Source organism: Petaurus breviceps, unplaced genomic scaffold, assembly GCF_028583685.1.
Source record: "Petaurus breviceps papuanus isolate PSGF00001 unplaced genomic scaffold, PetGlider_PUasm1.0 90723, whole genome shotgun sequence".
In the NCBI taxonomy this organism is placed as follows: domain Eukaryota; kingdom Metazoa; phylum Chordata; class Mammalia; order Diprotodontia; family Petauridae; genus Petaurus; species Petaurus breviceps.
This window is the reverse complement of record NW_027187323.1, coordinates 7896593-7924504: the sequence shown is the minus strand read 5'-3', so window position 1 is coordinate 7924504 and position 27912 is coordinate 7896593. Positions and strand designations below refer to the sequence as shown.

The window sequence follows — 27912 nt, the reverse complement described above, 5'->3', positions numbered from 1 at the left end:
CTGGAGCCTGGTTTTACTTTTAGCTTTCACATTTTACAGAACTTTTGTAAAATCAGCAGGGACAATACTAATTAATTTATAATGTTGTTTTGTATTTCTGAACAAGGTACCTCAGTAATTAAGTGAAATATTTATGATGAATATAAAACAATGCAAATTCATTTGTTTGCCTGAAAGCTAGCTTGTTATTTATTTAGACTCATCTTTTGAAAGAATCTTTCAATTGTATCGCAGTATGAATGGAAATGATATTTAGAGCAGAGTAAAACATGGCACTATAGATTGATAGGCTTGTATATATTATGTTACAGTATCAGTTAAACAAAGGGTGGTCATAAAAACTTGTTTTCTCTTGAGGGAGAGAGTGAGTTAAAGAGGGATGCCTTATTGAACAAAAGTACTTTGCCTGAAATTTAATAATTTAATTTCTGATTGAAAGAAACATAAGTAAAATTCTGACTTCTGTACAATAGAAATACCCAAAACTCACTTAACTTTGAGCCATTAAAAAAAACAATGGTAGAAAAAAGCATATATAATTTTGAAGAGTTAAATATCACTGATGTGGACTAATATAATTTGATTTTGCAGCTGGTTTCAAAGCCAAGAGGGCCTAGGCTTAAGTAATGTCTCTGACCCATGCTGGTTGTATGGGTTGTCACCTAGGGCAAATCACTTAACCTCTCAGTGCTCTAGGCAAATGTTTAAGACTATGTATATGTTACAGAGGAAACACCAATCCATATTGGTAAAGGGATTTTCTCACTCTTGCCTTCCCTATACCAAGAAATAATTTATACTACCAAAAGATAACTGCTATATCGTTATTAAAAATCAAAGTTAATCACATTCTTCTTTCATAATCACAACATAGTAATGAGACAAAACCCTCCCATATTAACTTATTTTTATTTAGAGGGCAGTTGGGGTTAAGTAACTTGCCCAAGTTTACACGGCTAGTTTTTGTGTGTGTGTGTGTGGGGGGGGTGTTAAGTGTCTGAGGCTGGAACTGAACTCTGGTCCTCCTGACTCTGGGGCTGGCACTTTACTCACTGTGCCACCTAGCTGCCCCCCAATATTATCTTGAAAAAAAATATTTTTTCTTATTTTCTTAAAAGTATTTATATTGGAATCTGAATTGAATCTTCATAGTGTTTGTGAAATGAAAAGAGAGTTTTACTTTTAATATTACAAGTTAAACTGTACTTATTTCTTAGCATATGCCATATGTTTGAGAGTACAGTCTGGGCAAATGAAATATCTGCATCATCCCAGGTAGGAGTTGGAGACAGTTTGCTTCCAAACAAGGCCACCTTGTCCTCCTCCTTCAAATGACAATAACTTCAAATGATCATCAGGCATACTTTACAAATTTAGTTAACACCACTTTCCTAGTCTTTTGCATGATAATGATCATCAAAGTTATAACTGAAAAGCTGCAGAAAAAAAATCGAAACTTTGATGTAAAATCGGGAAGAGAGAAAGTTGTTCCAGCAGCTAATGGCTTGTCTGTTTTCAAAGGAAAATGTACTTCTGAAGTTGCTATGTGGGAAATGACAGGAATGCAGTAGTTAACTCTGACTCCATTAGGCTTTGTTATGGGATTGTGAAACTCTATTTTATGTATTTATTAGCATTCATAAAAGTCATACCTGGTGTTAGAGCCCCCACCCAAAGAAAGTATATCCAGCACCACCATGCCATTGGCTTCAGGGCAACTTTTTCTCACTTGGTTTTGATTATTTACTAGGCCTATCATGAAACATAGTTAGAGACCAAACATTAAGTGCAGACCAAGTTACAAAGGTACAAAGAGTAGTGAATACAGTAGAACACCTAGGAAGATTCTACCTGAAAGGGGTTGGAAGATCCAGGGCAAAGATGGTTCATATAGCTCATGCTTGTCTGAGTTGTTCCTACCCTTTTCCTTAATTTCCTTTGAAATAGTCTTTTCTTAATACAAAACTTTGTCTTCTGCTTTGTTTATTTGTTTTGGGTCTAGCTTTATTTTCATTAGTTTAGAGAATCTCTTGGTATGAAAACTTCCTTCACTGGTGCAGACCAAACACCCCCTTTGAGGGCCATCTCCACTAATCCTGTTCTATATCTTGCCACTGGACCCAGATGGCTCTGGAGGAAAAAGTGAGGCTGATGGCTGCACAGCCCCGCTTCACTTATACCCAATTCTCTTGAACATCATGGCATTACCTTCCTGATATCATGGACCTTTTCTAGAATGAAGCGCAAACAACAACCAAACACCCTTCCCTAAAGTGGACTCAGGGCCACTCAGAGTGAAAGCAGAGCACACACCTCCAGCTGCACAGATAAGCTGACAAAGGCAGGACCTGATCCCGGCTCTCCCCAATTCCAAGGCCAGCACACCATTCATTAAACCATTCTGTCTTATGCTCTTATTCTCCACAAAAGGTTAAGCCTAGGTGAGTGACCAAGGCTATTCCCAGGAACCACAGCCAGAACTAGACTTTCCAACAACGTGCTGTGACAATTCCTTTATTGGTCTTTTCATTGATTTTTTCAAAATAATCTGAGACAGAAATCAATCAATCAAACTAGTCTTTCTCTTCATACCAATGAACAAATCAGTCCCTGAAAAGTGTAGATAGTTCAGTGATGATCTTGTGGTGCTTCTCAACAACTCTATGCTGTAAAATCACAGATTTTATCATGTGCATACATAAAAACACATTTTTACTTAAGCAGAATCATCTTCTTTGTGGGGACAGGATCCAGTGATAATTATATTGCACAGGCTTTCTCCCTCACATTTATGTATAACTGAAAGATAAGGACAGGGATGGAATCTAGACCCTTTCTGTCCTTGGTGTGAGGAGAGTTCCTCTGCCCATGCAGATCAGCACCGTTTCTGCAACTTTTAGCTTTGAAAAGTTTTCTAGAATGTTTAATGACTCGCAACACAGTCATTACATGGCAGAGGTAGTACTTGAACTGAGGTCTTCCTGACCTTGAAACTGGTTCTGTATCCATTCTCCATGCTGCCATGCACATAGATGAAATTTGATTAAGATGAGTCATGGCAGTGGGGTGGGGCAGCAAGAAGGAAGAATAGTGGAAATTAAATTGCATGTGAAGTGATAAGACTTAGATTTGAATTCCAGATCTGCTCCTTTGTACTTGTATGACTTTGAGAAAATCATATCATCTTCCTGGGGCTTGGTTTCTTCATCTGGAAAAATGAGGCAAGTTGGGATAGAGGACTTTTTAATGACCCTTTAAATGCTTTTATTGTTGTGTAGTTGTTTTCAGTTGTGTTGGACTCTCTGTGATCCCATTTGGGGTTTTCTTGGGAAAGAAACTGGAGTGGTTTGCCATTTCCTTCTTCTTTTGCCATTTTCCTTCATTTTACAGAAGAGAAAAGTGAGTCAAACAGGGTTAAGTGACTTGCCCAGGGTCACATAGCTAGTAAGTATCTGAGGCCAGATTAGAACTCAGGAAGATGAGTCTTCCTGGATCCTCTTCTGGTTCTCTGTCTGCTGTGCCACCTAGCTGCTAAATCCTATGACTCTATGATGAAGGGAAGGAGTGGCAGAAGATTATGATTATGTGTAGAACAGGATGGTTGATGAAGTCACATATATATTTGATAATAGGTTCTGTCTTCTTCTCTTGCTCTGTGCCTGACTACTTTGAATCACTGTGAAGTTATGGTTTCCTAATTACCACAGTGTGATTGGATCCGGATCAAAAGTTGCATTTCTGGTATGGCTCTCTATGTAAATACAGTCAGATACTAGGGCACTGTCATTGCTATTTTGTGTAAGAAAAGTCTTTCTTGTGTATCATTAGAGATTTGTCTAGCAAAGTGCTTACAGAGTAGCACTTGCAAATAGCTCTAAGGGAGTTTCATTATAGCACAGACTTATTGGACAATGTTAGAGTAAGGCCTCAGTATATCATTTTTTTTTAGTCTTTTTGGAGGAGGGAAGGTAGGGCAATTGAATTTAAATGACTTGCTCAAGGTCACACAGCTAGTAAGTGTTAAGTGTCTGAGGCTGGATTTGAACTCATGTCCTCTTGACTCCAGGGCTGGTGCTTTATTCACTGCACTACCTAGCTGTTCCTCAGCATATCATCTTGCATCTAAATGTTAACACTATGTCTGAATGATTACTTTGATCTTCTTCTTCTTCTTTCATCTTCCATCTTCCTCCTCCTTCTGGTCCTCCTCCTCCTTGTCTGAAAAGATGAAATCCATTGTTCCAACTCTATAATCTGAGGTTTCTTAATCCCACATACTTTTCCTCTTCCTTGCTCAGGCTGCTCCTAATGCCTGGAATGAATTTCTATCTGTGCCTTTCCCTAGTTTCTTCTCCCTTCATCTCTACTCTTAAAATTCTTCCCTTTGTTTAAAGTCAAACTCAAGTGACTCCTCCACAAAACTTATCCTGAAAAACACATTGGAATGCCTTCCCTAAAGCTGAGAATGGTGTCTTCCCTATCGGATTCTGAAGTTTTCTTCTGCACTTATCGCATAGTCTTTGTGTAGCAATTATCTTTTAACATGTACTTCCCTTTGTCCCCATTAAAATGCAAACTTTTAAAGAGTAGGGCCCTGTCTTCCTTAACAGCAAGTGTCTTAGCAGCTGACAGTATTGCTTAATGAATGTTTATTGACTTAAATATGATTGATAGGTTCAGAACTGGTTGGATTGCATAGAATCAAAGACAATTCTTAACAGTTCAATGTCAACATGGTAGGTGTCCTCTAGTAAAGATGCTTACACATTCCTATGTCACTTAGCATTTTTGTCAATGACTTGGATAAGGCAAAAATGACTCGTTTATTGAATTTGTGAATGGCATGTACCCAAACTACTCTTCTTTCTCTTCCTTATGTACCATCTATCTCTCATCTCTGTATTTGCATATGCCCCATGCCTGAAATGTATTTCCATCTTGATTCTGTCTCACAGAATGCCCCTCTTCCTTTAAGACATATGTGAAGTACCAGCCTTTGCACGAAGTCTTTCCTGTTCCCCCACCTTAACTAACAGTGACCAAACTTCCAAACTGTCTCTTTTAAGCTACTTTGTATTTAATCCTTTTATATATATCCTTTATATATTTATATATGTTCTTCTTGTCTCTCATTTGCATGTAAACTTATAAATAGGGATAGTTTCATTCATTCTATTTATATTCCCAGTGCCTGGCACATAATAGGTACTTGATAAATATTTGTTGATTAATTGTTAAGAGAACAGGGATCTTAAAGGATCTTAGGTGGAATCTAAGAAAATGAAATTCAGAAAGGTTGCTATGTTATTTTAGTTGAAAAAATCAACATCAAAAGAATAAGCTGGGGGACAGCTGATTAAGAAACAGTTGTTGTGTTTTTTTGGAGGGGGGAAGGCAATTGGGGTTAAGTGACTTGCCCAATGTCACACACTTAGTTAAGTGTCAAGTATCTGAGGATGGGTTTGAACTCAGGTCCTTCTGACTTCAGGGATGGTGCTCTATTCACTGTGCCACCTAGCTGCCCCAGAAGCAGTTGTTTGTTTTTTTTAAAGACCAGGAGTTTTAGGGGACTTCAAGTTCATTGTGATTTAGTAGTATAATAAACAGATGTGATCTTGTGCTACTTTAAGTGAGGCATAGATTTGAGAAATAGGGAGAAGATAATCTCACTCTACCATTTTCATCAGACTTCATCTGGAGTGTGGTGTTTCCCCCAGATGGTTTACAAAGTCCATTCAGAAACTGAAGTGTGTGTGGAGGAGGGATGTTCAGAATGAGGAAGGTGTTTGGGATCCTGTCAGGTGAAGGTTGGTCAAAGAAACTGAACATGTTTGACGTAGAGAGGAAAACACTCATTGGGGGAAGAGAATGATAGTTCCATTCAGATATCTGAAGGACTGTCATGTAGAGGAGGGATTAGTCTTCACTGAATCACAGAATCTGAGATTTAGAAGAGAATTCAGTGGCTCTCTAGTCCAGCCCATGCCAGGAAGGAATCTCTCCTTATAACGTACTTTACAAGTGATCATCCAACCTCCATTTGAAGACCTTACCATAGGGATTCCTTCCTTGTAAGAGTTGGACTAGATCTCCATTGAGGTCCATTCCAATTTGTAAATTCAATAATCCTATAGCTTGCCTAGGTTTGAATTCACCACACCACACCAGACCTGAATTGAATTGACCAGACTTCCAAGAAGAATGGGAGGAAAGGAGGTCATCAGGGAAATGTATTCCTGAAAGACAGTAGGTGGTTCATGTGGCTCCTGTAGCTTGCAAAAAGAGAGAGGCTGCTCATATGAGAAGAGGGAGGGATAGCAGGTGGAGAGCCCCAGTGCATAACCACTCTGGTGATATGGAGTACATTAACATCCCAGTCAGATCACTGCTTGTTTGTTTGCACCACAAAAGATAGTGAAATGGTCGGAAAGACAGCGCTGGTCCTACTTAGCAGCAATTGCTAATGTAGCAACATAGCAATGCTAATGTAGCTCTGGTCAGTTATCCACAATATGCTTGTGTGATTTTGGGGTGTGGGGTGGGATGGAGAGAAGAGGCTGGAACAGCCTCCCAATAATGCTGGTCACTTTTTGCATCCTCCATCAGAATTAAAAGAACATTTTCTGATGAACATTTTCTTTAAATTTCAATAATTAAATAATGGAATTGTGAGAACTGTGAAGGATAATATTTTGTGGTGAGACGTTCTTTGAAAACCTTAAATTGTTGTTTACATGAAAGTTATTATCATTGTTATTAAATACAGAAGGAACATTTGAGATAATTTAGTCCAACGCATTGAGTTTACAGTTGAAGGAACAGGTACAGAGAAGTTAAGGGATTTGCTCAAGGTCTGTATTTAGTTACAGAGCCAGATTGCTTCAATCTCAGGTACATGACTCCAAATTCATTATTCCTTCCATTCTGCAATGATGCCTCTACACTGCGTCTCTAGCCTCCAGGAACTCAACTAATCCAGAAGGTTCTAAGTGAACAAGAGGTGCAGTTGCTTGTAGAACTGATATATTTAGAAAAGAAAATTCTTGTCTTTAAGTAATACATGCTTGTTATACTGAATTGACTCAGGACAAATGATGGTCTTCTTATCCCTTTACTTATCAAAGTAAAACCCTTGGAGAAAAAAAAGTGTGAAAAATGATGAAAATTTTATAAAAATAAATGATCCTGAACATTTTCCCATCTACAATATTTTATATCTACAGGAGAAATCTATGGAGAGAAAATCCTGGCAAGCTCTTTCGAATAGGTGTGGCTTCATGAAATATTTCAGGAACTTCGGTTAGACTGTGAATATAAGTTAAATTCCCTCACCTGGTAACATGGCACAAGAACTCTTTTTATGGTTTTTGTTATGGCACATAGGTGACCATGGCAGTGTTTTTGTGTGTTTGTATATGTAATGGATTATTTTCTATATAATTCTCATTCTTATTGAAAGAATATGCTCATTATTTCCTTGTGCCCTTGAATTTTTACTAGAAAGATAGATTTACACCTTCAATGAATGCAAGGAGAAGCTGCTAAAGCTCCCTCAGGACCTTCCAGGCTATATTGCTCTGTGACACTGTTTGTGTGTGGCCCAAATCACAGCAATGTTTACTTCTTAATTTTTGTACCTCCATGTGTTACATTTTAAAGAGGATTGCACAGTGTTTAGGGGTGTGACCAAAATAATGAGAAAACAGGATTTACACTTGTGAAAAATTCAGAGCAGAAAATTAGTAAACTAACTTGGAACTGAATTCAGCTTACTCCCTGCTTCTGACTATATTGCCAACCCATTGTAGGTATAGGCAGGATGAGCAGCTGAAAATCAGATCATAAATTATCTTTATGAATAAAAATACCCAACATTCATGTAGTAGTATATAGTTTGCAAAGTGCTTTACAAGAATGAACACAGTTGATATTCACAACAATCTTATCAAACATGCTATTTTATCCCTATTTTATGGATAAGAAGACTGAAGTAGAAGTGATAGTGACTTGCTAGTGGTCACACAACTAATGTGTCATAAGGAAGCAGAATTCAACTCCAGGTCTCTCCTGTCTCCAAATCTAATATCCTTGTCACCTTTGGAACCCTAAGGCATTTGTTCTAAGGAGAATTTATATTATTGCTACATGTTTTGTGTTTTTTCCCCCAGATTTACTGCTGATCTTGAAGGACTTTCAGTCCAACTTTCAATTAACCTACTTATATGTCTTTAAAGTGGGAGGGGAAAAAAAAGAAATTAACAGGGTACTGGCAGATAGTGGTTTTGGGCATGTGCATTTTGCCCAGTTTTCTTAGAGGTGACCAGTAGCATGTGAAGAGAGGAGAAAAAGTCTTTTGCTTTTTCTTGTTTGAAATTCAGAAAATAAAGCACAGCACTTGAATGAAACAAAGGAGAACAAAATCGAAGCTAGTGTTGGCAAAACTAAAATTACATTGGATTTATCATTTGATTCTTAAAGTAAGCTAACAAGAAAAATATCCTCTATTGCAAATCACTCAAGGACTTTTCTGTAGAATAAACATGCATACCTAGAATTGCTAATTCAAGGGAAGCTTCATTATGTTAAGATAATAATTAAGCTATAAGGTACTAGAGAGAGTTTATTTCTTGGCATCATAGCATGCCTCAGGTAGTGTTATGAGGTATAATGCTGAAGGTTAAATGAATATAGCCACCTGAATATGGCTATAATCAATCCTAAAATATAGCATATGGTACATATGCCTGGTATATCTATCCCTACCACTGCTTTAGAGCAAGATTTACATATATGCAAGAAAGAAAAAGTCCCAGGTTCTGTGAATTTACTAAATATTTGGGAGTGTTAAGTTATAGCAACCAGCCACAAAACTTGGATATTTATCCAACTCTAACTGAATTTTATTTTCCACTTCTTCTTGGTGGTCTTTCCCTTTACCCACTATTCTTATTATGGCCTCCTCTGTAATGACCATTTCTCTTTCCCAGTCATCTCATTTTGGGCAAAAAAAAAATGTTTTATATCCCAGTTGGTATATCAGGTTTTTGTGTGCCCTTAACCTGGTTTTGCTTCCACAGCTAATTAACCTTGTCACCAAGGAACATCAGTACATTATTTAATTCCAAAGTAGATTAAAATATGCCATAAAGTCTCTTAGTTCTCTCATGGAGACTTTTAAAGATCAGCAGAACCCAGAACAAGAGTTAGGTCACAACCTAGAGTTCATTAATCAGCAAGCAAGTAGATAATGAATCATGCATGTTAATATTACTTTTTAAATAAACAAGATATTTTAATGAGACTCTCTATGCTATATCTGTGTTTATTTTATGATAGTTCAAGTTGCAAGTAGTAGAGCTAATCTTCCAGTGTACAGGAACATGGAGACTATGCTGTATTAAGACATCACCTGAAGCACATATAGGTTTTGACCCAGTTCTGAAGATCAGCTAGCCAAAAAATAATAGGGAAATCAAGATGATTGTACGAGTCTTACTGGGAAATAAACATTGCTTTGGCTACGCTTTCTCTCATGACTGGCTATTGGGTATCAGTTGGCTCTCAGCTACGTGGTGTAGTGGATAGAGAAATGGACTTGAAGACTTGATGACCTTTCTTCTCAAAATTGCAAACTGCATAAACCTGGGCAAGTTATTTAACCTCTCTTAGCCTGCAAAGTAGTGATGATAATAACAGCACCTACTTCACAGGATTATGGTAGGAATAAATGAAATAATACATGTAAAGTGTTTAGTAAAACTTAAAGACTTTAATGTTATTGAAATGGCATTCAACAAGCCCATTGAAGATCACAGGTGAATATATTTGGGGTAAGAATGAAATAGATGGAGTTTAGAGAAGACCACTCTGCTAAAATATCAAGAAACTGAAACCAGGTGAGAGGATCTAGGTTTAGGATTTTGTTAAAATGTCAAATTTTGTCCTAGGTAGAGTTAAAGGTAGGGTGAGGCCCTAGTTTTTTACTAAATAGGAAGGGCTGTCTCTGGCTGTTCATTGATGGAATCCAGACATAATTATCAACGTGACTAATTCTTTGACAACTTTTTTCATTCATTCAGTCAATATTTATCAAACACCTACTATATACCAGGCATTGAGAATAAGTTCTGTGGACATAAAAGAGAGGCAAAACACAGCCCTTGCCTTCCAGGAGCTTACAATCTAATGGGAGACAACACGTGAGCAAACATGTACAAACACGCTATTTAGAGGAAATATAACAAATAATTAGCAGAGGGAAGGGACTAGAATTAAGAGGGGTGAGGATAGGATTCCTGAGGAAGGTAAGATTTTAGTTGGGACTTGAAGGAATCCAGAGAAGACAATAGGTAGAGATGAAAAGGCAGAGCAAGGATGATGATATTTAGGTTGTGAGTCTAAGGGACTGCAAAAATGGTACTGCCTTCAACAGGGCGGAATGCTGATAAGAGCTCACTGTTTAGGGGTGGCTAGGTGGCTCAGTGAGTAAAGTGCTGGTTCCGGAGTCAGGAGGACCCGAGTTTGGTTCCAGCCTTAGACACTTAACACCCACACAAAATAACTAGCCATGTAACCTTGGGCAAGTTACTTAACCCCAAATGCCCTCCAAAAGGCAAAAAGAAAAAGAACTCACTGTTGATAAAAAAAATTCTGACAATTTAATGGAAAAATCCAAAAGCAACTTGGCAGAAATTGGGTTTAGACCAAGATCTCACACCATATAATATAATAAGTACCAAATTGATATAAAAACTCATGTCATAAACAAATTGGAGAGGAGTGTAGGCAATATAGCAGGGCAGGTGCCGGAATTCACCTGAACTCTCCCAAATCTCCTTTGAAACAACCAGATGGATTCACAAGTGAATTCTACCAAACATTTAAAGAACCATCAACAGCCATATGAAAAACTGATTGAAATCATTAATTGAAAATGCGAATTCAAACAATTGAGGTTCTTCATTATTCTTCCAATTGACAATGATGAGAAAAATAAATATGACAATTATTGTAGATATTTCAGGAAGAAAGGCAATTGGTGTACTCTTGGTAGATGTATGAATGGACCTACCCATTCTGAGAAGCAATTTGTCATGATACATAAAATGTTACTAAATATAGACTTTAACTCAATCCCACCATTCTTAGACCTATACCTCAAAGAGGTCAAAGAAAGAAAAAAAAAGCACACAAAAAGTGTTATGCAAAAAGTATTTATAGTAACCCCTTTTTTTTGGGGGGGCTTATATCAAGGGCTTGGAAACAAAGGGTATAGCTATCAATTAGGCAATGGCTGAACATATTATGATATATGAATGTAATGGGATATTATTACACTGTAAGAAATAACCAAAGGTATAGATTCAGAGAAACCTGGGAAGATTTATATGGACTCATACAGGATGAAATGATCAGAACTAGAATAATTCATTCAGTAAAAACAATATTGTAAAGAAAAAATAGCTTATAGGATTTAGAACCCTGGTCAACACAATGACTAACCATGAGTTCAGAGGGTCTGGGATGAAACATGACACCTATCTCCTGACATAGGGTTTGGTGGATCCAAGACACAGAAGGAGACACATATTTTTGGTTATTGAACAGGTGTGGATTTGTTAATTTGACCCTATTTTGTTACATGGATTGTGTTTTTTTTTCATTTTTCTTTTAGAAGGGGCATTGGGTATAGAGGAAGGACAGTAGTAATGTTGACTCCCCAAATAAAAAGAAACATTAGAGGGTCATTGACACATTTAAAAAAAAATTACAGAAGGGAATAGAAAAAAATTCAGAGGGAAATACAAGCAAGGAAGGCAGCCTGGAAAATATCATATTGAATCTGTTATGTACTTTTAAAAAGTAAACTATATTAAATAGAGATTCTTGGTTTTACATATAATCTTTCTGTCTTTGTATATGAGAATGTTATTGGGGGAATTTAGCTGATTTAGGATTAGAAAAAATAATTTTTTTAAAAGATGAGAGTTTTTTTTTTGTAGTGTATGATTTAAGGTCATTGAAAGTGCTGTACAATTTTCCAAATAGAATCCAGTCTGATCTCTTTCTCTTCAATTCTGGGCTCTGCTCATTGTCTATCTGAAGCTCCTGTCCAAGATAAATATATTTATGGAGTAACTTAATATACTGACCATCCAACTACATGTCATACTCTGGGCAACACAGATTTTTTCATTTTATTTCTTTTTCCAGTACATACAACTAGGCCAATCTTTTAAAGATCTTGAATCTCAGTAAGCAAGCCATATAGTGTTCTAGGGTCTGGTTTAATCAATACATCATTTACAAATTGGAATATATGGAGGAGAACCTTACCATCCACAGGGAATTTCTCTCTCTATTTGGACTCCATGGAGGATGTACTCCATGACACTGCCTTAAACTAAATGTAATATATGTATGATTTCCTTTTGTTAATTCTCACAGAATCTTTTCTTTTCCACAAAATAAATATAATTTCTTTATAACAGCACCAAAACCAAAGAGGCAACCAAAGAAAGGGATATCTCATTCAAAATAATGACAGAATTCCCCAAATACTTGGGAGTCGACTTACTAAAGGACACCCAATAACTGTATAGATTTAATTACAAAATTCTCCTGAAAGAAATAAAGAACTTAAATAACTAGATAGACATGCAGTATTCATGGCTGGGCCATAGCATTAGAATAAAGACTTCTAAAGTTGAGACATAATTTTAATGGCATACCAGTTAAATTACAAAAGGGACATTTTGTATAGACAAAATAAGAACACAAATCCTTTTTTAAAATATCTAGAATAGTATAGGAAATAATGAAAAATAGTAGAAATGTAGGAGAGATATCATTTTCAGTCCTCAAACTATATGATAAAGTAATAGGCATCAAAACCTTTTATATTAGTTTGAAAATGGTAAAACAAAACAAAACAAAACAGATTAATGGAACAGACTAGACAAGTTATAATCAGAGATGATGGAACTCCATGAACTAGTATTTGATTAACTTTAAAACATAAATCACTTAGAAAAGAAGTTTGTTTTTTAATAGGAACTCTTGGGATAACTGGAAAGCAAGCTGATAGAAATTAGAGTTATCCCAATATATTCCAAGATAAATTCAAAATAGGAGGAAGAAATTAGTGATCATACAATAAAACAATTCAAGGAGAAGCAGATCTTATATGTTTCACAACTTAGTGCAGGAGAAGAATTGTTACCCAAATAGAATAAATTAATTTAAAAAAAGATTATTTTGATTACATGGAAATGAAAAACTTTTCAAAAACAAAATTAATGCATCTCAAAGTAGAAGAGGAGTGAATAAATGGGGAAAAAATCTTTTTATCAAATTTCCTTGACTGAAACGAACAACTAACAGCAGGTTATTGCAATAGTCCAGGCATCAGGTAATAAGGGCTTGCACCAGCTTGGTGTTAGAGAGAAAGAATGCCACGTGGTAGAAATACTCCTAGTCATGCTCTTTGCTATCTCTATGACTACTCTTTTTTTCCAATGGCTGCACCAATTCATATCTAGGTCCATGTGCTCCCCATCCCCATTGCCATCCCACTGCACTGCTCTTCTGGTTAGTAACTGATCCTAAGAGCTAACACATCACTTCTCCTGGGATGATGTATGAAGGCTCCACATTCTTTCCGAGAAGGTGGCCTACAACCTACAGATTAAACATATCATGACGTTGTCATATCCCACCACAGACACACACACACTTCTTCCTTCATTTGGGGGATAACATTTTCTCATTCGATTGAACTCACCCATTTAATTACCCCAAACTTAATCTCCTCCCTCTCCTACCTCTTACATTCTCATTCTCCTCTTCTTTCTAAAAGTCTATAGGAATTAGTCTCCTTACTTTTCACCCATGGACTTAATAGAGATGCATCTCTTCGTTTCCCTTCTCAGTTGCTTTATGTATCCTCCCACTCTACATTCTCATTTCTCAAAATACGTCAGTTCACCTCTAGGGTAACCAACCACATTGCTTCATTTTTTTATCCTTTACTTCCATCACTTCCATTGTTTATTTATATTATGCTTACATCTTTATCCCCCTTTGTACTTTTAATCTCTTGATGGTACTTTTAAAAATTAGACGGTACTTTTAAAAATTATCTTAGGTCAGTCTTTCTCTTCTTGTTTAAAATGGTGTCTAAACATGGGATAATTTATGTCATTGCTTATTCTTTCTTTGGTAATTGTGCTTATTTACCTTTCTTTGCGTTTATATTGTTTAGAGTGTTTACAAAATATAGCTAATGTTTCCCTCTTTATTTTCCTTGTAGAAATTTCACAAATATATCATTTTTGTTTTATATCCATATTTTTCATTTATATATATGTGTATATATATATATATATATGGTCATTGAAATGATATGTTATTTGGTATTACAGATTGAAGTCTTATACTTCTTGGAAGATGCTATTTGAGTCTTGCCTGGGATTTCTTGTGACTGTGGAATAATCATGTGTTATTCAATTATTATTTACTTTACAATTGATGGTTTTTCTTCTGGCCATTGTTTATCATTAAAATTACCATATTTCTTTGGGGAATATTTAATTTTCAAGTTGTTTCTGAGTATTCTGTTTTCAAAGTGGATAACTTTGGTTTATTTATATATAGTTGATTTCTTTGAATGTTATTACTTTTATTTGTCTTCTGCCATATATTTTTGTACATTTGTTCTTGTGCTCCATTTCTGTTTGTCCCTCTTTCACTTTTTTTAGAGAAGCTTTTTTCCTTGTGGTTTTATTTTTTTCTTGTGTGCTAATTGAATTCTTAAATTCTGCATTCAAAATTTTAAATCCTAACTATATGCATTCCTAATGTCTTTTTAAAAATTAATTTCATTTCTCTTTTGAAAAATTTTGGAATTTCTGAATATTCCATGTTTCCTTGGGAGTTCACATGATTCTATATATCATCCAGCAAGGGTTAATTTTTTTCTCTTTTTTTGTAACATTTGTTGAAAACTTTGTAATTTCTTTGAAAATTTACTGGTCAGCATTCTCCTTTTAAGAGCCACTATGCTGAATTATCTTGTACTCTGGTCTTTTAATGAAGTTTGCTTTTGTTTTTTTAATCTTAGGTGTTTCAGTCTTTATTTATTTATTATTTTCTCATTCTTTTCCCTTTGCTGTTAGGTACACCTTTGAATACAGAATATAAGTTTGGAGATATATGTTTCATAGGCATTAGTATTTGTTCCAAATACCTTTGAAATATTATATAATATGTATGTTATTTATACATGTTTAATTTGTATATTATAAGAGTGGCAATGACATTTACGACAATGAAGTGAAGGATAATGACTTGACAACCAAATTCATGCAGAAGAAATTCATACTGGAGGTGAAATGATAAATGAATATAAGTATTACATATGTATGTGTATATTTATATCCACATACATACTTGAATCACATCATATTCAGTTTCCCCCTTTTCAGGCTTGGTACAGTCACACATTCTAGCTACCCCACTCCAATTCCTCCCTTGGCTATCCTCCAGTCTTTCTTGTGACTGGGATAAATCCATGTATGCTGCTTTTTTGCAGAGTGCTAAGAGAGTAGGCAAGGTATTTTAGGCAGATTCTCTGAATATTTGGGGTCCCCTACCTTAAAGCTGGGCCCCAGTAAACAGGAAAGGTTTTAGCACACTACTCATTCTCTTGAGTGACTGGCCAGTTTAGGGCCTGCTACTAGCTGTAGGGCAAGGAATGGTTTGGGGTAGAATGTGCCTGAAGAGTCTATGTTGAACAGGTAGAGAAGGGTGTCCCTCAATGGTCCCAAGGCACATGCCTGTGAGTCACCTTGTGTGGGGAAATGTTCTAAATGCTTTAAAGATTAGAGTTCTCTGTTGTTAATTCATAAGGAGCTTACCTTCTTGAGGTTCATTTTTCTTTGTCCTTTGTATTTAGCTGTAGTTGCTCTTCATGTGGTACATAATTCCTTTTAATGTAGGATCAGAGAATTAAAAGGGTCTGGAGGAAGTTACTAATCTTCCATCCTTCTGGTCACATGATCTGGATGTTTCTGTCATAGAATCTTGTAGGATTTCGTCACATGCATGGGAAACACCTTGTTTGTGGAGAACTTTTAAGATTGAAGTTCATTATGTCATACCAAAAGCTTTGATATTGGCAAACCATAGACACAATAGACACTTTCATTCTCTGCAATTCTCAGTTGTGTATGTTTGATTATATGAAGATTCTCTGCTATAGATCATCTATGAAAACATTCTTGTTTCCTTCTCATGTTTTCATTCACAAATACTCTTGAAGCTTACATAGATCAATCTGATAAAGATTTTATGGAGATCAGAGAGTAGATATGTGGGGTGATTGCTGCTGATATATATTCTCAATTGTTGTTAATTCTTTTGTTTTGGTAAAGTAACATCTGTGATAGCTTTTATTTTGTGGGAATCTTCCCAATTTTATTTAACATATCTTGAAAAGCAGTCCCTGAATTTGATTAGGTCAAGTCATTGTCCATGTCATTGCAGCTTCCTTTTATAGTGCATTGGTAACTGAAATGATAGAGAAATGTTATCCCACTACTGTCACTGGTAAGTCTTAACTCTTTTGGAAATGCTAGAAGATCTGTTCTATTTGTCATCCATTTGTTCTTCCAAACTTATGTAATTTATTACATAATTCATGTAATGTATTACATTTATTTTCCCTCTCTTGACTTTTGCTACTCTATGAAATAATATTATTTGTAATCTTCCATTTTCCTTTATTCATCTTAGTTTTCAAATAAGCTTTTAATTAAAAGTAATTATGCCTTTGAATGCCATCTTTCTCTATTTGGCAAGGAGAGCAAATATTTGTTGGTTGAGGCAACTTTGGGGTTCTTCCTTTTGTGATAACTATTTGCATTAGGTAAACTATTCAGAGTCAATGTCCCTTATTATTGTCAATTTCACAGTTTTTGAGTTCATAGCATCCTTAAGTACATTGGAACTGCTTTAAACACAGTGCCCTCACCTTTATCCTTCTTGATTTTTGCTCTAAGTATTTGGTGGTTTTGTTATTCCACGGGGGGATGAATTCTTCTTTTTTTTTTTTTTTTTTGGAGGGGGGAAGGTAGTGCAATTGCGGTTAAGTGACCTTCCCAAGATCAAATGGCTATTTTTTTGTGTTAAGTGTCTGAGGTCAAATCTGAACTCACGTCCTCCTGACTCCAGGGCTGGTGCTCTAGTCACTGCACCACCTAGCTGCCCCCCGGGATGATTTCTTAAACGGCTCCCAGGATAGAAACCAGTCATTTCTTGTCTGTTTTCATAAATCGATTTTATGTACTTTTTGTATTACTTTTTGCTTTCCACATCCAGTGCATTTCTACTCTCTCCTTGAAGAAAACATTCACAATGTACAGTTTTTCAAGACTTTTTTATTTCTTGACATTGGATTGTATTTATCAACATGTTTTTGCTATCTTCTTTCAAGCCAACATTCACATTTAAGTTACTGAGTTTTAAGGTACATGTTGACTTATTTTTGAAGATCTTATCAAATTCTTCTTAGAATCTCTCTCTACCCCTTCATCCTCTGCAACAGATGGTGTTATATGCACTGAAATTTTCTTCACAGTAGTCTGATTATTTATGCTTATTATGAACCGCACAAGGGAAGATGACCAAGTATACCATAAACTAATTTGCTTTTGGATTTTTGGTTAGACCTTATTCACCCAAATAACTAAATAACCGTATTGCCCAAATCTTGTTGTATGGCTATTGCAGGATACTGCAGTCTTGAAGAACTGAAAACGAATTATCACCCAAAGGGCAAAGAAAAGTAATATTGTCATATTGTGAGTATGAATAGGGTGCAACATATCATAAGCAGGCAGGGATTTTATCCTTTCTACTAAAGTATTTTATCAAATGAATGTATATGTGACATAAAGATGGGTGGTCACCTATTAAAAATGAGGGATGCTTGATTCCAATCAATCTTTCAATCAATAAGCATTTTTAAGTGCTTTCCAGACACTGAGTTAAGCACAAATACATGCAAAAACAATAAGTCCCTGCCCTAAGAAGCTTATATTCTAACGGGAGAAGACAACATAGAAAAAGACACTGAAGGCAGAAGGGAAGGATGAGAGTATCTTCTACCATGTCTCCAGGGTTTGGAAATGTAAGAGAAATCCATAATGTAGTCTGGTAAAAAATAAAAACATGGCTGGTTTTGGTACCCTTCTTAAATGGAGATTTAGAGAAACCATTCAATCACAGGGAGAGGTCACACAGATAGGGGGTATTTCTGAGGTATGAATTCCAGGAATGGAGTGATATTGTAGGATGAAGAGGTTTCTTATGAATAGAAAAGAAGTTACTGATGGACAGCTTATGTATTCCATTGATACACTTAAGATGTCAAGAGAAAGTAAGAGAGATCCTTCTCCCCCAGAATATGGAGTAAAATCCCCCTAGATAAGGGCCAATATGATGGATGGGCATAAATGGGCTGTGATCTGCATCAGCGAAAGGGAATTTGATAAGATCACTCATCCATTTGAGAAGTGAGTGTTTTGCCTTTGGACACAAGATGAAACCAGTTTTGTTGATTGCTTTATTCCGATTGTCATAGAGAACACATGAGCAATCCTTCCACTTCGTTCAACTGTTCTCAACCCTAGGATTTGTGGCCTTAAAAAATCATGTCTATATTTCAATACAATTGATTTTCTTTCTAATCCTATGTATTTTATTTTATGTATTGAAAAACATTATGCTAAGAAGGAGTCCATTAGACTTTACTTGGCTGAAAAAGGGATTCTTGACATAAAAAAGATTTTGAACCCCAGATTTAGCTGAAACTTCTTGAGTTTGTCTTTTCATTTAATTTATAATGAAAATATTAATGTGGGTGCAGGGCTCATTAAGTGTAGAATCACTTAAATTAATATTCATCTATAGATTAAGGACTTTGCTCTTCACACTCTCTGCCCCAGTTTCTACCACTCACTATCATCACTCTAAAAGTGAGGCCATACAAGAAGTATCTATACAAGAGGGCTGCGCAGGACTGACAGCCGATTCCACTCCACCCCCTTTGGTTCTTGGGTTACCATAGCTCAAAAAGACATCATCATTGGCCAACATTATGGTGATAATCCTTTCCAAACTTGGCTAGGCTATCCCAAAGGAATCAGACCCAGTCTTTTTCCAACATTTTTTCAAAACCTTTCCAATTTGGTAGAACCTGCCAGAGCTTACACTCAGCCAGTATAGCCTTTGAAAACCTCAGGTCACTTTCATGGTGTGGCTAGAGGCATCAAAATAGAGCTTTGGGAGAGAGAATTCTGAATGAAAAAAACTCACTTATAAAGCTCTTAGTATGTGCAAAACTCTATGCTAAGCACAGGCAATACGAGTGGATAAGTAAGATAGTCCTTGCTCTCAAGAAACACATTCCAATGGAGGATACAACACACATAAAAGGTTTCAGCTATAATTCATATAGAAAGATCCTGTGGTCCTCAGGGTGCAGGTGCAAAGCAGATGGTGCCAATGTATCTTCTTTAATGTCATTTTCTACTGATAAAATCATATCAGATTCTGATACTACACTCTTTCACTTATCAAGGACTTAGCTGGTGAAAATTTTCTTTTCCATGTCTTTGTTGACTATGGCTGCTGAGGAGGCAGGGGGCTACAACTTGTGAAGGAACGGCTAGTTACCTTAGCCACATTTTCACAGGGTTTGTGTCTGGGGATGTTGAATGGAAGGAAGTAGGATCTGTAAACCTGTGGTTCTTCCACTCTCAGGGCTCCTAGACTCACATGGAAGCCTCTAGCAAGTTGGATAGAGCTTGTATTCAAATAAATTCAGTTAAACATTTATTAGGTGTCTATGAAGTGTTAGGCACTACTCTAGGCACTGGGAGAGGGGGTACAGTTTTACAAAACCTTCCCCCAAAGATCTTATATTCAAAAGAGGTGGAGGGAGATGCAGTTGTAGTGAGAACAAAATGTACACAGATAGTAAATATAAAACAGTTTTTTTGAGGGAAGCATGCACAACTAGGGGAGTAGGGTTAGGAAAGGTCTAACAAAGTAGAGGGCATTTGAGTATCTCCTTAAAGGGAGCTAGGGATTCCAAGATATGGAGGTCAGCAGGAGGACCATTCCCAACATTTGTATTGAGATCAGAGATAGAATTCTAAGCATGGGAAACATCAGGTATACCAGTTCAATTGGAACATAGAGGACACAAAATCAGTCTAGAAAGATAAGTTAGAGACTAATTGTGAAGGGCTTTAAATAGCAAATAAATTACTTTATATTTTATCCTAGAGGCAATGGGGAGCCACTGAAGCTTTATGGATGCCAGAACAACATAGTCAGACATGTAATTACTTATGAATATCTTATGGAAAGATATGAATTAGAATTACAAATTTAAAAACCAACCAACCAAGCAAACACAGAAGGGTTGTATCTTTTACTCACCGAAGTAACATTCCCTAAGGAAGTTACTGATAATTCTCATACAAAAACCCTTTCCTCACAACAGCTCAGTGAGGCAGATAAAACAAGTATTACTGTCTCCATTTTATAGATAAGGAAACTAAACCTTAGAGATAAGTAGCTTGTTTAAGTCAAACCTGGGACTCACAGGTCTTCTGGCTCCCAGGCCATTGCTCTTTAAACTACAGTTTGCCTAGTTCATTTTTAAATTACAAAGTATTATAGAAAGATAAAACATTGTTATTTTTATTATGAAGTGCCCCCTTGTCTGTACTGCTAATTGATCAAAAACTTCTGGCAAGGAGTAAAGTAGATTGGGGACCAAATCGCCGAACTTGTTAGAAACTGTGTTTAAAGCACCTTTCCTATGAACTAAAGCTCACTAACTCTGGTGCCTAGGCTGATTACAAGAGTCAAAAAGGCCTTTTCACTTTCAGGTTCCCAAGTCATATCTCAGAAAGTTGAGCTGAGGTTTACAATGTTCTGGATTCCAGACATATCAGATAATACTCTATGTAGGTGAATGTAGATATATCTGGTATCTTATATGACTGTAATATTCTTATTATGAAAAATGTTGAAAACATTGCCTCAGAAGTTGTTACTGTTGTGTTTATGACTATTCTTATATAAATATAGTAGCATTTTCTAAAGGATTTGTGAACTTTTTTTTCAAAATCACTTTTATGCTTATATTACCATAGTTATTTAAATCATAAGACATACATCTGTGCTGTGGTTTGATTGTATTGGGAAAAAGTGTTGGCTAAGGGAGTTCTTTTTTTTTATTGCAAAAACGTTGATCACAGATTCCAAAGTTCAGTTTTCAGAACTTGGAAGAACATGACTTTGACCTCCGGAAGAAGTGCCTATAGTCAATCACATCCTTATATAGATATTTTCTTTTTATGGAGATTCTATTAAAATACAATGGACTGTCTGTAATAATGACCTTCCTTACCCTTTCTCATTGGCTTTCTAGCAGCTATAGGTCACTGACCCAGACTGGTAATCTTCCAGAATAAGCTCTGGGTCTGGTCATGATATACAAAGTACATTGTATAGCAAGGAGATTATTTAAGACTTGTTCACTCAATAGTGAAATCATTATGCAATACTTAAATACTTTTATACTGATAAGTTTTTCAATGCTCACATGTTATTATGCTTTCCAAGTTTTATTTTTTAAGCATGTATCTAATATAGTTTTACTAAGTTAGTGTCTGGTATCACTTTAAAATGATTCTACATGAACTAGATGCAAATTAAATCTCTCTCCTCCCCCCATCCCCACCCCATGATAAACTCTTCATCTCAATCAATTTAGGAGTTAGGCAAAAATAATTTTTTTTCTCAAATAATGCATAGTTGGCTAATTTGACTTAATTCCCATGCACTTTACCAATTACGTACATGTATTCAGTGCATCAAAAGTGTAACAATTAATATAGCAGTACAAATGAGTATGCAAGTTCTACAACTGTTTTATTCAAATTGGATGTGTCGAGATCAATTTGATATGAAATGCAGAGTGATAGATTCCAGCGATAAATTGAAGGTATGGACAGCACTTTATGGAATTCTGTCAGTCTTTAGGAAGCACAGCCAGACCAAATGAACACTACCTTTTAGTTAGAGGACTGTCTATCTGCTCTCCATGAATCTGAAATTGATCCTTTCCTATTAATGGGAGTAACATATACATTCAGAGAGGAGAGCTGACCCATAAAGACTCTGACTTTCTTGAATATATTCACATCAGTTTTCTTGTTTATACTAAAGTCAAGCATATATCTGAAAATGAAAATAGTTTGATGATAAAAAAACAAACAAAATAAATTTTCATTAACTGTGCTATTTCCCACTAATTAAATACATTCCATGTATATATTCTTAAAGCTCTATTTTCTAAAGCTCATGGTCCCATGACAAATTACTTTATAAATTTTCTTTAGTGTGATAGAAATAAAAGATGTATTTGGCATTTTAACACAGTAATCACAGTAACAATAATAACTAGCATTTATATAGCACTTCAAGGTTTGCAAAGTGCTGATACATGCTATCTCATTGGAGCCTCCTAAATTCTGTGAGTTAGGTGCTGTTATTTTCCATTTCACAAAAAAGGAATGAATGTGAGACTGGGAGACATTAAGTGACTTACCTAAGGTCAACAGAAATAAAAAAAATGTCTGAGGCAGGATTTTTTCTTTTTTTCTTTTTGTTATTTTTCTTTTTTTTTTTTTGAGGCAGGATTTAAACTAAAATATACCCAACTTCAATTCAAGCCCTCTAACCTACCTTCACCTTCTAGCTGCCTAGCTATATTGCTTGCTGCCTACCTTTTTAAAGAGAAACAAAAAGGCAGAGAGTAAACTCTAGTTTTATTTGACACTTAAGACCTCTTTTTTTATGTTTCATCTAACGTTTTTGTAATTTGAATTTTAAATGAAATTTATTTGTTTTACCTTGACAAGTTCTGAGAGTCCTTCAATTTAATATTTTCCTACAAGGTTGGTGTTTCACTAGGAAGTGAACATCTTTCAGTTCCTGTTCTCCTGAGTTTCATGTACCAATGATACTATTTCATGAGAAAGTGGGAACATAATAAATTACATTGTCTTGAATTATAAATGATAAAGGGTTGGCTTGAGATTAGAACTGTACAAATTCTTGCTTGCCTATACAAAATGTAATATTGTCCAGTAATGTCCAAAGGTGAAATTAAATGAGAAATTAAGATAAAGGTAGAAGAAGAGTTAATAGACAATCATTTCATTCATTATATTTGAACACTACAGAGACATTTCCTTGCTAATTAAGTTCCCCCTGTCTCTCCCCACAATTTTTTTTCTTTATCTGGAAAACATTATTTGCATATGAAAAAGCATTGATCCCAATGGATTGTTCAACCCCTTTCTAAAAGATATCTACCTGTAAAAAAAAAATTTCCATCCATTTTTCATAATTATATTCCACATTTCCCCCAAATTTTACATGAATTTCCTTGGATAGTCAGAACACCAAACACACAGAACTTGGAAAGTTGTGAAGCTCATTTTGATTTTAAACAGAAAAATGATTTTTTTAAAAGTCAAATACAAAGTAGAGGTTACTTGTGTTTTAATGGACACAGCCAGACAGAGCCTGAAAGTTCTTCTGTTTCAAGTGGATAGTCTTGAAAGAAAGAAAAACCCCCAACAAAATAAAAAACAAAAACAACAAAAAAACTTCATAAACCCCAAATTGCCTTTATTTTTCTCTTCCCCATTACAAATGTAACTGCAGTTTTGACTAAGCCACAGGAAGTTCTGATTGTGGTCATTTACTCTCTATTTTTCTCTAATAAACCCCCCTGCATTTAACTTCAGTAGAAAATATCAGCTTAATAAATGCATTTTTTTTCCTTTATAGTTGGACCTTTCCTTCTACTCTCTGTTCCCCACACTGACATGATCCACAGTTTTCTTCTCTCTTAGTCTAAGACATAACCAGATTTCATAAATAATATAGGAAAAACAAATCCAACCTTTTATTATGCTTCTTCCATGCTGATTTTAGCTCCTTTGTGGCCATTTTAATTCACTGTCTTTCCGCTCAGGGCTATAGAAGCTTAGAGTTCATTCTCTGGGTGTGTTTATATGTTCTCATCCACCAAAGTTCTCAACTCTAGCACAAAGGAATAATTCTGCAGATCCCCATCCTTAACTTTCCTAAGATGATGCAAAAATGCTGCCATATAAATTCCACAATGAACTAATGAAGAATGACTTTGGAGATGAAATGTATATGCATGTGTACAGCAGCTAACATGGCAACTGGAATACAAAGTATTTTTTCTTCTCACATTTTGCCAACCAGCGTATGAATTTCCTGCAGAGGACAGGGATTAACAGCCAGTCTCCTTTGGAAAAAATGCAAAACTATGAATCAAATAAAATGTAGAATCTGTAAATGGAGTTCTGAAATGATGTAGTTAAAGTTACATATGTGGTCTATTATGGTAACCGGGAACATATGTGTAATAATGACGGGCAAACTGATTTGAGAGGTGGGAGGATACAGGGGTGAGTGGGTGGGTAGGTGGGAAAGTGATCTAAAACCTTTCTCTTCAAACTAATCTACAGTATACATAGAAAAATTTTAGAACAATAAATGCTCTTCTCGTTCTCTCAATTTTTTTTTAGGTTTAAACTCCCAGTCTTGACTTTAGATAACTAACCTTCAATGATCATGTTATATTGTGTGGTCCTTGTAGGTTTTACAGGCTTTTCTGGGCTTTCTGATCCACAGCAAGCTTTAAATATTATCTACTCAAAATATTTCCCAAGATTATATCAAAGTAACTCTCTCTAATATAGGGCAAGAAGATTCAACAAACATTTATTTAAGCAACTATTATAGGCCAGGTACTGTGTTATTACCAGGGATATCAAGACATAACAATAAAACATATGTGATGACAAGTAAATATAAAATTTATTCAGCCTGAATGCAAAACAATTGAAAGGCATTAACAATTAGGGATGAGGAATTCAAGCAAGGCACTGTCACAAGTGGTGCTACAGTATACTACTTGAATGAAGCTGAGGATTGTAAAAGACAAAGAGTGAGGAGGAAATGCATTCAAGGCATGAGGGGATAGCCTATGAAAAAGTATGTCATAATGTCCCAATTGGGAGATAAATGGAGAATAGAGGATTATGTAATCTAATGAGCTATTGTAGTGTATTTGGTGTACTGATTACCTATGACTTGTGTTTTGTCAAAACTGTAGACCTGTTTATGCTTAGGTAAGTAGACAACTTGATGAATGTGAGTCCTAATTAAAGCCTTTCCCTTTTACTCACGTTGTATCCTTTGGAAAATTACTTGATCCTTCCTTTTGTTATAGGTACAAAGAATAGAATCAACAACTGAGTTTAAGATGTCTATGAGTATCTTCAGTTTCAGATGTGCACTAGGTATTTGGAGATGTAAGAGTGGGTATTAGAAGTTAGAGCTGGATAAATAATCTAAGAAGCATCAGCATAGAAATGATTGTTACATCTATCAGAGAGGAGAGGATTACGAAGTGAAGTAGTATAATTAGTGAAGAGAAAAGGTACCAAGATAGAGCTCTGTAGACACCCATGTCTAAACTGCGTGACTTGGATGAAGATCCAGCAAAACAGAGTTAGCCATCTAACAGGTAGGAGGGACCAGTGACATGAAAACTTGGAAAGAGGAGAGAATCAAGAAGAGGGTGATTGTGTCAAAGGTTTCAGAGACGTCAAGTAGGATTGCAATTGGGGAAAGGCCTTTCAATTTGGTGATTAGAAGATCATTGGTAACTTTGGAAGTAGCAGTTTTGCTTGAATGATAAGGTCAGAAACCAAATTGCAAAGGGTTAAGAAGAGCATGAAGGGAAAGAAAGTAGAGGAATCAATTATGAAGATAGTCTTCTCAAGGAGTTTAGCCAGTACAGGGAGAAGAATATAGGATGATAGTAATCAGGGATGGATCAATCCATTGACTATGGGTTCTTTAAGAATGGGGATGTTTGTAAGTTGTAGGGAAAGAGGCAGTATACAGGGAGAGGCTGATGATGAGTGAGAGAGGAGGTGATAGAAGGCTCATTATAATGAAGAAAACAGGATGGAATGGGATCATTTGTAAAGGTAAAGGGGTTTGCCTTGGCAAAGAGAAGGGCTGCTTTTTCTTGGGAGTCAGGAAGAAGGAAAAGGTGACAGAAAGCATCTAAGTGATGTTAGATGAGGAGGTGGAGAGAGGAGGAGGCTCTTGGATAATGGGCTTAGTTTTTAAAGTGAAACATGAGGCAAGATTCTTAGCTTTGGAGAACTGAGGGGGAACCATGGGGCGTTTGAAGGATGATGAAAGAGAGTTGGAAAAGTCATAGTGGTAAGTGGGAGAATGAGTTAATTGGGGATGTGTGAAAGTATTGCCTTGTCATAGGTTTAGATGACATAAATTTATAGTGTACTAAGCATGGTTTCATAATTTTCCATCTTCCTTCAGAAGTATGTGAGTAGGAGCAAAGGCAGTGGATGGTAGAAAGTTTGGCTGAGCAAGATCTTCCGTAGGATAAGGGGTAAATTACAGGAGGGAAGAGGTCAGCATAGAATTGAACTGATTCACCAAGGGCTCCGAATTGGAGAGAGCATCTAGAACATGGTCCAATGGCTGCCCTGGGAGGCCAGTAAACTGATTTAGGTGTGTGCATTAAGTAATTGTTGTGACATAACTGACAGCAAATGAGGAATTAAAAATTAATTAAGTGAGAGTACCTGGAGCACCGACAAATAAGTCAACTTCTAGGGAATTTAGATGGCTAGTCAAGAATACAAAAACCATTGCCAAACCAGAAGAGGAGTCCAGAAACTTGGATTAGTATCCAGTTCATATAGAATTGGGGCCAACTGTGGTATAGAAGAACAACTACAGAAAATGAGGGTGGGGAATCAATCACTCAATAGCAGGCAACTCAGCAAGATCAAGGCCTGGGTCCCCCACTTTGGCATGAGAGACGGTTTAGTTTTAAGACACCTGTAGATGCGTAACTTTTCTTCTTTGATATTTGAAACTCCTTGTGGATTTCCTTGAAGTTACTAATGCTGAAAGCCTTAGAAAGCCTGAAGAATTCCTGGGAACTTATTTCTAGGTCAACTGTATAGAACAGACATTGTAAACCTATTCTTTCCTATGCAGAATAGCCTGACAAGAACCCAAGATGAGAATGATGGCAACGATTACTAACAGGGAGAGTTGGTGAGTCAATCCCTAGGGTTAAAAGAGTGAAGTAAGGTAGACAGGTGGAAATGAAAACCAAGTATTAGTATCCAACGACAAACAATGTTATTACACCCCACATATATCGTATTGTTTACAGCATATCTTTTAATAGTTTCCTTTAGTAACTTTGTCTCTTGTCTATAGAAAATAAGAGGTTGGAATAGATAATTATCTTAGGTCTATGTTATCCTTAAGAGTCTATGATTATAATCAGTTCTTGAAATTCTGAGCAAGGGCAGCTAGGTAGAGCAGTGAATAGAACACTGACCCTGAAGTCAGGAGGACCTGAGTTCAAATCCGACCCTAGACATTTGACACAGTTACTAGCTGTGTGACCTTGAGCAAGTCGCTTAACCCCAATTGCCTTGCCTTCTCCCCTCAAAAAAAAAAAAAGAAATTACAAGCAGCACACATGTATGTGTATACAATTGAAAATCTATCAGAAAAGACACTATGAGCTGTATTTCGAATGGGGGACAGCATTTAATTCTTCATTTGCTGTCAATTATGTCAGAACCATTACTTAATGCACACACCTAAATGCTTCTCTTACTATGGTATAGAAGACTCATTTTATAATGGCAATAAAAACAC

The 27912-nt window shown here is 36.1% G+C and overlaps 1 long non-coding RNA gene across 1 annotated transcript in view; it reads right to left on the bottom strand.

Annotated features, from left to right (window-relative positions):
* LOC138145093 (uncharacterized) overlaps positions 1–24269 on the bottom strand; it is a 138378-nt gene extending 114109 nt beyond the window's left edge. Inside the window, exon 1 of the long non-coding RNA XR_011164104.1 lies at positions 24056–24269. This is a non-coding gene — a long non-coding RNA (uncharacterized lncRNA). The remainder of the gene's footprint in view (positions 1–24055) is intronic.
* Positions 24270–27912: the final 3643 nt, after the last annotated feature.